General features: G+C 30.1%; 1 long non-coding RNA gene across 1 annotated transcript in view; it reads left to right on the top strand.

Moving 5' to 3' along the window:
• LOC129967388 (uncharacterized) overlaps positions 1-11370 on the top strand; it is a 157493-nt gene extending 146123 nt beyond the window's left edge. The window contains exon 3 of the long non-coding RNA XR_008784365.1: positions 11268-11370. This is a non-coding gene — a long non-coding RNA (uncharacterized LOC129967388). The remainder of the gene's footprint in view (positions 1-11267) is intronic.
• Positions 11371-12316: the final 946 nt, after the last annotated feature.

Raw genomic sequence — 12316 nt, 5'->3', positions numbered from 1 at the left:
TTAAGAGACCACTTAGTGAGCATTGTTATCCCATGAAAAAGATAAGTTATCGAGAAAAAAAAATCAGTAAAAAATTGTAAACGTTTTCAAATACTAAAGAAGGCGGAATGCAACCTGATGATATTTCCTAATAGACTGGCAAATACTTGTATATTTGTTAGTTATATTTGAGTTTGAATTCTTGTTTACTAAGCAGTAAAAAAAAAAAAAAAATAACAACTTACTTCTGTTTGAAAGGAACGGCAGGATTATCAAGATTCATTAGTTTAATTATATTGACGTCCCGTTTCTAAAGAAACATTAAGGCTAGTTTGGGACGGACTTCGTAATTTTGAACCGCAGTCAGATGACGAGGACGACACCTGAGCTGACACCCCTCTTCAAATCTCCACATCACACCAGCGGGGGGACATTTGGCCCCAGGGATTTAACGTGCACCAGATCGGTTTACACGACGGTTTTTCAGTGGAATCGTGTTTCGAATTCGGAAACCTCTGCTCCCGAAGACGATACCTTATTACCGATGTAGGACTATCAAAAATTAAATATTGGGACCCCAACAAACGCATGTTTTATTTGTGTTTTTGCGAGTATTCATTTACGCAATAATTCCTCTTCATTTTAAATTTCTTATGTTCTATTATTTTGTAATTGATATTTTGTCGTGCACCTCGTATCGTTTTCGAGGTCGGTAAATATTACTGAATTTTTTTGGCCAGATGACAATGTAAAATGTCTTATTCGCGTTACGTACAATTACTTTATTATATCTATATTTCGCTTTTATAATTACATCTATTGTGAATTTAGTTGGAGAGGGGGAAGACATTTAGGGGATAATCCGTATAACAGCACTGCCACCAATAGTAAAACAACTTTTAAAATTCTATAACTTAAACAATGGCAATAAAAATTTATAATAAACTTTCTCAATAGTTGAATATTTTTTGATCGAAACTCAAAGTTCATGTTGACATTACATAAAAAATTCAGAAACTGAACAGTTTTTAAATTTATTGAACTGTTTACACTCAAAGTCTAGAGTGTTTACTCTGCGACGGTATTTCAAGTCTATATTTCAACGATCCGAAACAAGGCTCCGGTCAGGAAATGGAAAAAAGCCGTTTCATTTCCTGCTCCCTGATTGTTTCTTTCAATGGCTCCCAATTTCACACACCTTTAGTTCCGCTTTTATTTTCGCCATTGGACAGATGGATCATAAGATTGCCCCTTTTCCTTTCAGTTTGTGATTGGACGTATTTTTCTTCAAATAAAGGGAAGAAAATTTGTTCATTTAATGGAGACGTATCCTCAGGAATAGAAAGAAAATAATCTTTGAGACCTAAAGGTTGAAAGTCAGAACGAATGAAGTAAAAGACACCCACTACTGAATGGAATAAAAAAAGTTTGTTTAGTAATATGGATGGTTACTTTTATGAGTATTTTGAAATTTTTAAAAAAAATTATAAATTTTGAGCTAAATACTATTATTTCTATTCAACTTTTATTTTTTAATTTTCAAAGTAAGTTGTTTTTGAAATGTCAATTTAACTCTTTTCACTCGGATGGTGGCTCTCACTCACCATTCAAGATGGTACATCACTTTGAAGTTTTATTTATTTAATTTTAATTGTTAAAAATACCTGAAAGGTAGTAAGAAGATACAAATTAATTAAACGGGAGAATTCAACTTAAAACAATTATATATATTTTTCAAACAAGTCTTTGTATTAGGTGCATAATTATGCATCGAATTATTTTCCTCGTGCAAAAGGTTAAAAAGAAGAATGCGTGCATAAAAACAAGATTCAATCTAATTATTTGAAAAAAGAGCGCAAAGTACACAGCTTCAGTATCGGATATTTAATATCTTTTTGTAGTATTATGGATAAGAGAAAAAAGACAGAGATAAAGTAAATCGATTTGAAATTCAATTTTCAATTGCATTTCCTGTTTGATTATAAAATATGAGCTACATACTACATAAACTATTATTAAAATATTATTTTTTGACGTTTAGTTACATAAAATAATCTTTGACAGTAAAAGCCATAACTTTAATACCGGCTTAACGTTTTGCTTACTACTGCGAAATCTCAACCCTTTGCTTTTAATGACAAAAAAAAAGAATCCTTCAATTCTTTAACCCTTTATTTACTGAATTATGTTGTCATCAATTTTCCAACTACATTTTTGCACTAGTAGTTACGTTTTCTTGCAGAATAATCCCAGGGAACCCAAGAAAAATATTTTAATTAATAGAAATATCTTAATTAATTTAATTATTAATTAAATATTTTTAATTCTTACTTTTAGCTTATATTAACTTCTTGCTGTTTGGGTTACAATCTCCGTGTTCTTTAAAATTCCATCAGCAAAAATTGTAATATTACGAAGATATAAGCCAGATTTAAATGGTACTTTTAAGTACCTTCAGTAAATAAAGGGTTAAAGACGGTCTTTATTTCTGCAGACTCTATGGGATAATTATACAGTGTGATTCAAAACTTATCGTTCAAATTTTGTGGGGATGTAGGGAATGTCTCAGGAAATCGATTTCACATAGGAAAGTATGTCCGCAAACTTAATCTGCATGGACAAAATGAACAAGTGAAGTAAACACAAGGAAACAGTAAAGTTAAGTGGTAACGAATGTGACCTTTATTCCAACAAGGTTAAGTACATTCGTCACCAGTAGGTGCTTTACAGCAGGTACTCAAAATATCAGCCGAGATATGTGGTATCAACATGACGGAGCTTCAGATCACAGAACAATTGTTGCGCCTAATTACCAAACATTCAGAGCTCAATGGATCGGCAGCGGCGTGCCGATCGCTTCTCCAACCAGATCACCTGATATATCGCCCATGGATTCCTTTTTTGCGCTGGGCCATGGAAGACCATGTATACGAGACTCCCGTCAACAGTGAAACGGACCTTGTTGCACAAATAGGCATTACGTGCGATATGCCAGGCGATTTTGAAAATGTTTGACGGTCAATGCAATGGCTCTGTGAATTCTGTGTTCGTGTAAATGGTCGCGATTTTAAGCACCTACTGTGAACCCATACTTTACCTTGTTGGAATAAAAGTCACTTTCGTTACCACTTAACTTTACTGTTTACTTTTGTTCACATCATTTGTCCATTTTATCCATATAGATGACGTTTGAGGACATAATTATGTGAAATATCGGTTTCCTGACTTATTCCTTAAATCCGATGAAATTGGAATTATAAGTTTTGTATTACCCTGTATATACATAATTATATATACAGGGTGGTCAAAAAAAACTTCCCCTATATACGAAACCCTAGCGGCCTATCCGCTCAACCAATCGAACCAAAATTTCAGACATGGTTGTTTGAAGGTATGCGCTGGAGATTGTGATGATTCTAAACAACGCAGAACTCACAGTTACGGTTACAGTGAGATAATTTCAAAATTTTCGAATGGCAACACCCACTTTTTCCTTGCGCAAATTGATCAGAGTATTAAAAACCACAAATGGCGTTGGAACGATTAGCGTGTGACGAAAATTGCCGCCGTAAAGCATTTGCAAAGAAGAGCATTATAAAGGACTAATGACAACACAGAGAGGAAAGAGAAAAAAAAGTTTTTATTGGAATTGAAAGTTATAATTACAGGTTTTCAACGTGTTCATCTTCGCAGGCGACAACGCATTGCTTTCGGGAGATTGTGGACAACAATGCCGAGCGTAACATGACAGGAGGAATTTGCATAACTTCACGTGTTATCGCATCTTGCAATTCTGACAAAGTTGCAGAATTCCGTTATTCCTGAATTGCAGCAACGAAATGTCATTAGGGACATTGTATGGATGCAAGATGGGGCTCCTCCACACGTCGCCCAATGTGTTCGACCAGTGCTGCAACACCTTTTTGATGATAGAGTCATCTCTAGTAACTTTGCAGTTTCGTGGCCACCACGATCCCCCGACTCACTCCTATGGATTTCTGGTTCTGGGGTTATCTGAAATCTAAGGTGTACACGCCTGGTCCACGAGATGTGTCAGAATTGCAAGATGCCATAACGCGTGAAATTATGCAGATTCCTCCTTTCATGTTACGTTCGGCATTGTTGTCCAAAATCTCCCGAATGCAATGCGTTGTCGCCTGCGAAGATGAACACGTTGAAAACATTTAATTATAACTTTCAATTCCAATAAAAACTTTTTCTCTTTCTTCTCTGTGTTGTCATTAGTCTTTTATAATGCTCTTCTTTTCAAATGCTTTACGGCGGCAATTTTCGTCACACGCTAATCGTTCCAACGCCATTTGTGGTTTTTCAATACGCTGATCAATTTGCGCAAGGAAAAAGTGGGTGTTGCCATTCGAAAATTTCGAAATTCTCTCACTGTAACCGTAACCGTGAGCTCTGTGTTGTTTAGAATCATCACAATCTCCAGCGCACACCTTCAAAAACCATGTCTGAAATTTTGGTTCGATTGGTTGAGCGGATAGGCCGCTAGAGTTTCATATATAGAGGAAGTTTTTTTTTGACAACACTGTATATTATATATATATATATATATATATATATATATATATATATATATATATATATACAGTTATTTTTGTTATCAATAAATCTATTCATTGTGCATTCGTGCATTCCCTGATACAATAAGGCAAGACTAGGATGCTATTAGTGACTGACAAGAGAATCAAACGATTAATAGTAAAGGGAGTGTCAAATGTTGTTGATTAACCGGTACCGTATCAATCGAATCCTTGCTGATTACAAAGAATAATAAGTTGGTCTATTGTCTCTTTATAGGCCTGACCATTTAATTTAGATATATAGAATTTGGATAAATTTAATTTGGTGGGTAGAAATGTTAATTTCGTAAAAATTGAGCTTTTTATTTGAATTTTAATTAAAATTTGAAACTTTCCAACTATAGTTTTTGAAAATAATATTCCACAAAGATAAAGCTACCCTTTCAATTACGACTTTCTAAAATTCGAAAAAAAAAAATTTTTTTCTTAATGACGCCAGATTAAGAGTCGTTTAGTATTTTTCCTCCTGAATATTTATAATTCTATTCTTTATTGTTACAATAAAATTCAAATTATTTCACCAAATATTTGATGCGATTTTCACCTGCTGTTGAACTTAAGAACTAAGATACAGAGCAAAGTTTACACAATTTACATGAAAAATAAGAAAGTTAAATTACTGTACCGCAAATGATAAAATGCAATTTAAAGATAAATCTTCTGAGCACATGCATTTTTAATGACACAATGATGTCATGGTATTTGACTTCATTAAGAAAATCCGTTTATATAATAAAAAGAATAGGAGAAAGCCTAATAAAATTTCACGGTTTAAATTACTGTCATAATTTTATGCTTCAAAATGTTATCTGTTGGGATAGCAAATATCTAGTTAGACAAAAGGATTTAATTAAAATTAAATACAATAAAAAAACCATCCTGTCAAACCGTCTAACATCCAAAAGTAGCTGGCATTAGGTTGGTATTTAAAATATATATAGCATTAGTATCAAATTTATGAAAAAAATTGACATTTATTTTAAAAGTACAGATTTAATATTCAACAAAATAAAGACTGATAACGGGAAAAAAAGATAAGTATATATATTCATATATATATTAATCTTTTTTGCACTCGGTTGGCACCTCTCACTCACCATTAAAGACGGTGCATTATTTTGACGTTTTATTATTATTTTTTCAATTTTGATTGTTAAAAACGCCTGCAGAATGGTAAAAATGCACATTCGACTTAAAACAATAATGTATATTTGTTTTTCAGAGGTATAAACAAATTTTTATATCAGGTGAATAATTATGTATCGAATTACTTTTCCGAGTGTAAAGTATTGATATATATATACAGGTATATTAATATTAACTAAAAACAATCATCGCAATCATGTTTAAAAAAAGCAGTTACTATCATTTATTTGCCTATTGTTGGTTGGAAAATATTTCACTCCTCGATTAAAATGAAAATATCAAAATAATCCTATTTTGATGAAGATTAAAACTTCTTTTACTGCATTTTAATTAAATTGCAAGAGGTTTATACAAATTTAAAACAATCTTATTGAAACCTTTACTAATGGGTCAAATTTGACATAATAGCTACTGAACAAATTTGAAAAATGCTGTCATTAAATTTTATTTATCAGATTTTCATAAGAAGTAAAATACTTATTTATATTTCGAAATTCACCCATTTTATATTCATATATTTAAACGAATCTATTTATGTTTTACATTAATCTAGGACATTCCAATTTTTAAAGTCGCGAAACATCCAAATTACCCCACAATAAAATTTTTAATTTTCTATTAAAAATTTATCTTTATTTATAATGCAAGTTTAATGTTTTGATACTAATAAAAATTATATTTATTCCAATTTGCATTTTTAATTGCTATCTCAAGATGAAAAACAATTATGCTATCGAATCGAAATGCCAAAATCTGTTTTACAATTAAAAAATAATCATAATAAAAATATTCTCAGCATTTGCGAGTTAAATGCATGGTGAAAAATAAAGTTAGAAAAGGAAAAAGATACATTCTTGCCACAGCTGCTGTGTTATCAAAAACATACATTTCATTCATGAGAACACCTGCAATTCTCTCTAATTTGCAAATATTATATTTCAGATTGTTGAAATATATAACAGGGAACTGACTGAATGAATGTTATTCTATTTTTTTCTTTGTCTAATTTGTTTTCCTTTTCTTTAATTATATTAACTTTTCAGCTCTGAGGAGAGAAAATCTTGACTAAATATACTATTTCAATTTTTTTATATATGTTCCGATTCAGCGATATAGTTGAAGATATATTTCTCATAATTAGGGAATATATAGATATTCGCAACCATGGAATATGCAATCAGAAAATACTAAAGGATACCAGCTTGGTAATTAGTTAGAATAGTTATAAAATAAGTTACAACTTATAAGAATATTAGAAATAACTAATATATAATCAAATATATCTTAACTCTACACCTAATATGAATACAAAATCCCCAGGGCACTTTTGGCCTAATATTTGTTTCCTGCCTTTAGAAATATCATTCGCAGCTGTTCACTTATGAGCCAAGTTAAGCCTAAATTCTCAAACAACTGATATCCCATTGGCTATCGTTTCGGAATTAAACTATTACGCGGTTTTCTTAACTTCTATTTACAGAAGGGATTTAAATGTCGCAATTAAAGCTCTCCGTGGTATCTAATCTTTCTCGATTCTTCATCTAACTCGAAGCAAATTCCTCCTCTTCCGCGAATTCTCAATTAACGACCGAAACTAATTCTGAGAAAATTCCCTTTTGCACGCCACATTACAGATACGATAGTTTTCACAAATGATTCCACCCAAGACGTGCTCATGCTCACGTTATCATATTATTGAATAACGCGACCGGCAGTGGAAACTGAAATATTCAGCAGCAGTTAAGCCTCTTACGTTCATTCTAAACGGAAGGATGTTATTGTCTTATCGTTGATCAATTCTCTTTTATCATGGAATAAGGATCAGAGCTAATTTTTCCGATGTGCAGTGAAAATTTCCCAGAACTTTTATGATTGATAAAGATGTATTTAGCTGTTGGCTGAAATGAATTTTGTTCTATCGGATAGAAATGTAATTGATTTTATTCTTATTTGAATTTACATACTATATTCAGAGAAGATAAATCTTAAACCTGCTATTTATTAACCTCACTCATGTTTTGATTTTCAAAATTTAATAATTTTATTCCCTAGCTTAAATTATTTCTCAAAGGGCAAAAATTATACAATATGTATTACATTATAGTGAGAAATATGCATCTGCAATAGCAATATAAGTAATAAATTTCACTTTAATCAGGGCAAAATAGTTTTGTTCAAAGTTTTAGAAAAAGTTATTTGCATCCAGTTAGAAAAATACACCAAATATTATTATATGGTATTCGAGTCATTAACTATACTACTGAAAAAATTATGAAATCTAAATTTTTAAGCAATATCCCAGTTTTATTTGTCATGTTAAAAACTTTTTTTGACATATTAGAATTTGAAGCAAAAAATTATATACTTCTATTACTAATACTGATCTTTGAAAACTGACTTTATTGAATTAGTGTCTGTGCAAGAAAGTGTCATCTGTCCTTTTTTATCTCACTGTTAAACTGATCATGATAATAGTTTTTTTGTGATATAAATAATTACAAAATAATTTCTTATTACAAATTAAGAAAACCACAAAAATTCTAAGGAATAAAATACTTTTATGAATTACCTTTTAATGCCAATATAATACACCAGAAAAATCATTTCTTTTCAATTAGCACATCATTTTTTTTCAATTAAAACTTTACTTTCTGACTTTTAATGCAGTTTAATGCTCTATAATGTTACAAAAAATTGATTCGAATGTGGCAAGAAATTAGTGAAAAAAAAGAAGAAAAAAAACATAGAATTTCAAGTTGAAATTAGGAATCATGATAGGTTTTCCAAAATGCATTAATCTATATTATATATATTTTTAAAATTATTCCTTATTACACATTGGACATAAAAACAGAGTCTTAGTATTATTGCAACGTGCTATTTTATAAATATATTTACTAAAACAATAAATATTTTTGCAAAATTTAATTGCAGAAATACAGTTTTCATTCCTGAAAAGCTAATTTTTGATGAGCACTTTTTTCATCAATTTCAGTAGATTATAAAGTTTTAGCAGATTGAGATGTGCGAGGATAGAACCTGGGACCTTGTGGTTCTCAGTCCAGTAACATGACCACGATACAAAAGCAGTTGATCGGGTAGCGTAGCTGTTAACTGGATTATAAACTATTCATTACAGACTCTGCCTCCAGTGAGTCGGAGGGGAGACGAACGATATGGCTGTTAAGTGGTAATGTATTAGCTGTTGATTCTAATGCACCTATACCCATTTGAGTAGCGCCAAGCGTTATTGCGAGCGTGTGTGAGTGAGTGGTGGCTGATGCTGTTGCTGCGTCAAGTGAGTCTGACGACTTTGGGTTGATGTGGGTAGATGGCGCCACAACAGCTGTACGAAGGTTGAAGGTTCATCGTCCGAGGTCACCAATGTGGAAGATTGTGATGAGCGAGGATAGAACCTGGGACCTTGTGGTTCAAAGCCCGGTAACATGACCACGATACAAAAGCAATTGCTCAGGTAGCATAGCTGTTAACTGGATTATAAGCTATTCACTACAAAGTGGATATTTGATAAGATTGGAAAACATGCAACTAATGGGAACAGCTACGGATTATAGAGCGTGAAATTAAAAAGAATATATATTACTTAATATATACTACTTTATATTATATTAAAAATATATATAGTAAGATATGCACAACAAAATTGCATATCCTTACTTCAGCTTTAAGATCCAAATAAACCGATATTTTATCTTAATTTTTATATTAGTAAAATGTTGAAGATTTCATGAAGTAATAAAATTAAATGGAGTTGAAGCGTATCATAAAAATAAAAACATCATGCATATTATGTATCCCTTAAAGTTAAAGAAATTATTAAGTGAAAAATAATCAATGAAATTGGTTTTAAAAAGAAAGACGTTCTGAACTATAAGAAATGAATTGTAAAAATTAATTGGTGTAAAAATAGTTTTGTTGGATATATAGATGACATAATATTTAGAAAGCAACAAATGCTATTTAATTTTTAATTAACACATGTTTTAATTAGTTTTTTTACCTTGAAACTTTTATTGTCTCCTTCACTTGCTTTTCTCTTGAAAAGTATGTACCCTAAAATTAACAATTATCGTGTAAATAATGTTGAGACATACAATAAACTTTCATATCCATATATTTTAATTTTACTTCAATAATAATTTATAACAAAATTTTTGTAATAAAAAAAAGATTTTTTTTCCAAGTAAGTGTTAGTAACTTTCACACAGTTATGTCTAAAACAGAAAAAGGAAAAATAGTATATTCCAGATGATAAAAATCAAACAATTGCTAATTTTTGTAGGAATTGTTATAAAATGTTTCTAACAAATTCTAACTGAGCTGGCGGATGCCCTTCATTTTCAAAAGATTAAACATTTGACATCATTCTTATGCAAATTGTTAGCACAATGATTCTGTAAGGATCCTAATTAGTTAAATAATTCCTTTAAATTTCCAAGATTTCTATGATGGCAAAATTATAATTGTATACTTGAAATGCATTATAATTTTACCGAAAAGGAAGAATTTAATTTATATTTATATTATATTTTACTCATTTAGAACGTTTCTTAATCATTTGACATTTTATAACAAATTTTTGTGCAAACAAGAATTTTATTATTTAAAGTATTTAAAAAAAATTGGTAAAACATTTTGTGACAAAAATATGCGTTTTTTAAAAATATTTTTATCAAACATAAAATGCAATACATAATATTTGAAGAGAAAATATTTGAATTTTATCATTTTCAAAATTATTTCATTTTCTTTGTAAATACTAATGTCTATATACAAAAAAAAAAAATCTACTACAATCTATATCTATATACAAGATAATGTAAAATATACTAAACATATTATTTCCTTACGCCATTTGGATTTTTCTGAAACGGAAGACCTATTGGCAACTGCAATTCGTATGTTAGGTTTATGTATCACCAAAAATATAAGCACAGTAATAAGATATAATAGCTAATTACATTTTTTTTTCTTATTTCGACGCAATATAGATAGACATTTTTTTTCTTATTTCGATGCAATATAGATAATGACATTTTTTTTCTTATTTCGATGCAATATAGATAATGACATTTTTTCTTCTTATTTCGACGCAATATAGATGCTGGTGTTTAAGTTACAGCATAAAGAATTCATTAGATAAAGAGTAAAAATAATAAGTTTAATAAAAATGGCCTTTGTACGTGAACGTTGTTTAGAGAACTAAACATTTTTTATTTTAATTGATTTTTATATTTTAATTTTCTAATTCATTAATGTAAATATTATGGAATTTTGCAATGAAATAATTTAATAAAAAGGAAACTCTGAAATCGTATTGCCACCGAGAAGAACAGTGCAAAAATTCTAAATTCTACAACATCAAAATGAGCTAGACAGTTCATGCATTTGTAAAAGTTTTTCATCAAGGTAATATTTGCCCATACATTGCAAAATCTTGATAAACAGAAAAATGAATGACACAAACAAATATGCATTATAACACGTCGTAAAATGCTTCAATTCTTATTGTTTCAGATTGCTATTGTTTTGGACTTGCAAGCAGATGTTCCATCACTGAGGTGGAAAATGAGCAGTTTTCACTTTGTAAATTCCATCAAAAATTATTTTAGTACAAAAAAGCCAGATAGGCATTCTTAAGCAAGATAAAATACATTAATCAATCACACATTTTTTTTGTATATTTTCTTTTTCAAATATGGACTTTGCTCTTCTCGAATATATTTTAAGATTTGTTTTGAAAGTTTATATACTATATATATCAGCAAAAAAGAATTCATTCGTACATTTATATAAGATCAACAGAAATGAATAAAAATGTTTGGTATAATCTTTTCGAATGCAAAATCGATTTACATGTTTTCATTGAATATTCATTTGTAAATTCAAATTCAATGTCTTTTATAGGATGTACTTTGTAATCCTTCTTGAAATTGTCAATTTATAAGATTTTTCTTCCTCATTGAGGGAGAAATCATTGCTCACATGACAGAGAACTCTTCAAATAGCTTTGAAACAAAGCAATTTGTCTCGCCATTGTCAAACAATTGGACACTCAGCACAACATCTGGACAGGTTAATCTCCAAGTAATTAATGATTCTATCAATGGTTTTGTCTTCAAACGTGAGATAAAAGGCATTCAGCGAATTTGGCGCTCAACGCGCCAATTTAGATTTCCAATTTCGATACTTCGGAGTTCTAGAAGGATTTCTAAACAGAAAATGTTCATATAGTTTTAGAATTAATGAATTATTGATATGTCCTACTCTAACAATCAACAGGATATGTGCTGGTATTTGAATGCAAACACACGCAAAAATTCATTTAGAAGGCTATTATTGCACGAAGAAACGAAACACTCCACAACAACATTCTAAATTATTAAAAACAGGTTATTCAATATAAATTTTTTAACATTTAACAAATTTATATTATAGTAAATAAGTTCGAAATCTTATATTGTTATTATTGACTAAAATTCAAAGAACTATGTTTTTCAGAATGAAAGAATAAATTTCAGAAGGAAGCGTAATGATCTACAATTTATTATTTGAATTTATGGTCC

Source organism: Argiope bruennichi, chromosome 1 (assembly GCF_947563725.1).
Source record: "Argiope bruennichi chromosome 1, qqArgBrue1.1, whole genome shotgun sequence".
Taxonomy (NCBI): Eukaryota; Metazoa; Arthropoda; class Arachnida; order Araneae; family Araneidae; genus Argiope; species Argiope bruennichi.
Note: the sequence above shows the minus strand (reverse complement) of the source record. Positions and strands in the feature narration are given on the sequence as shown.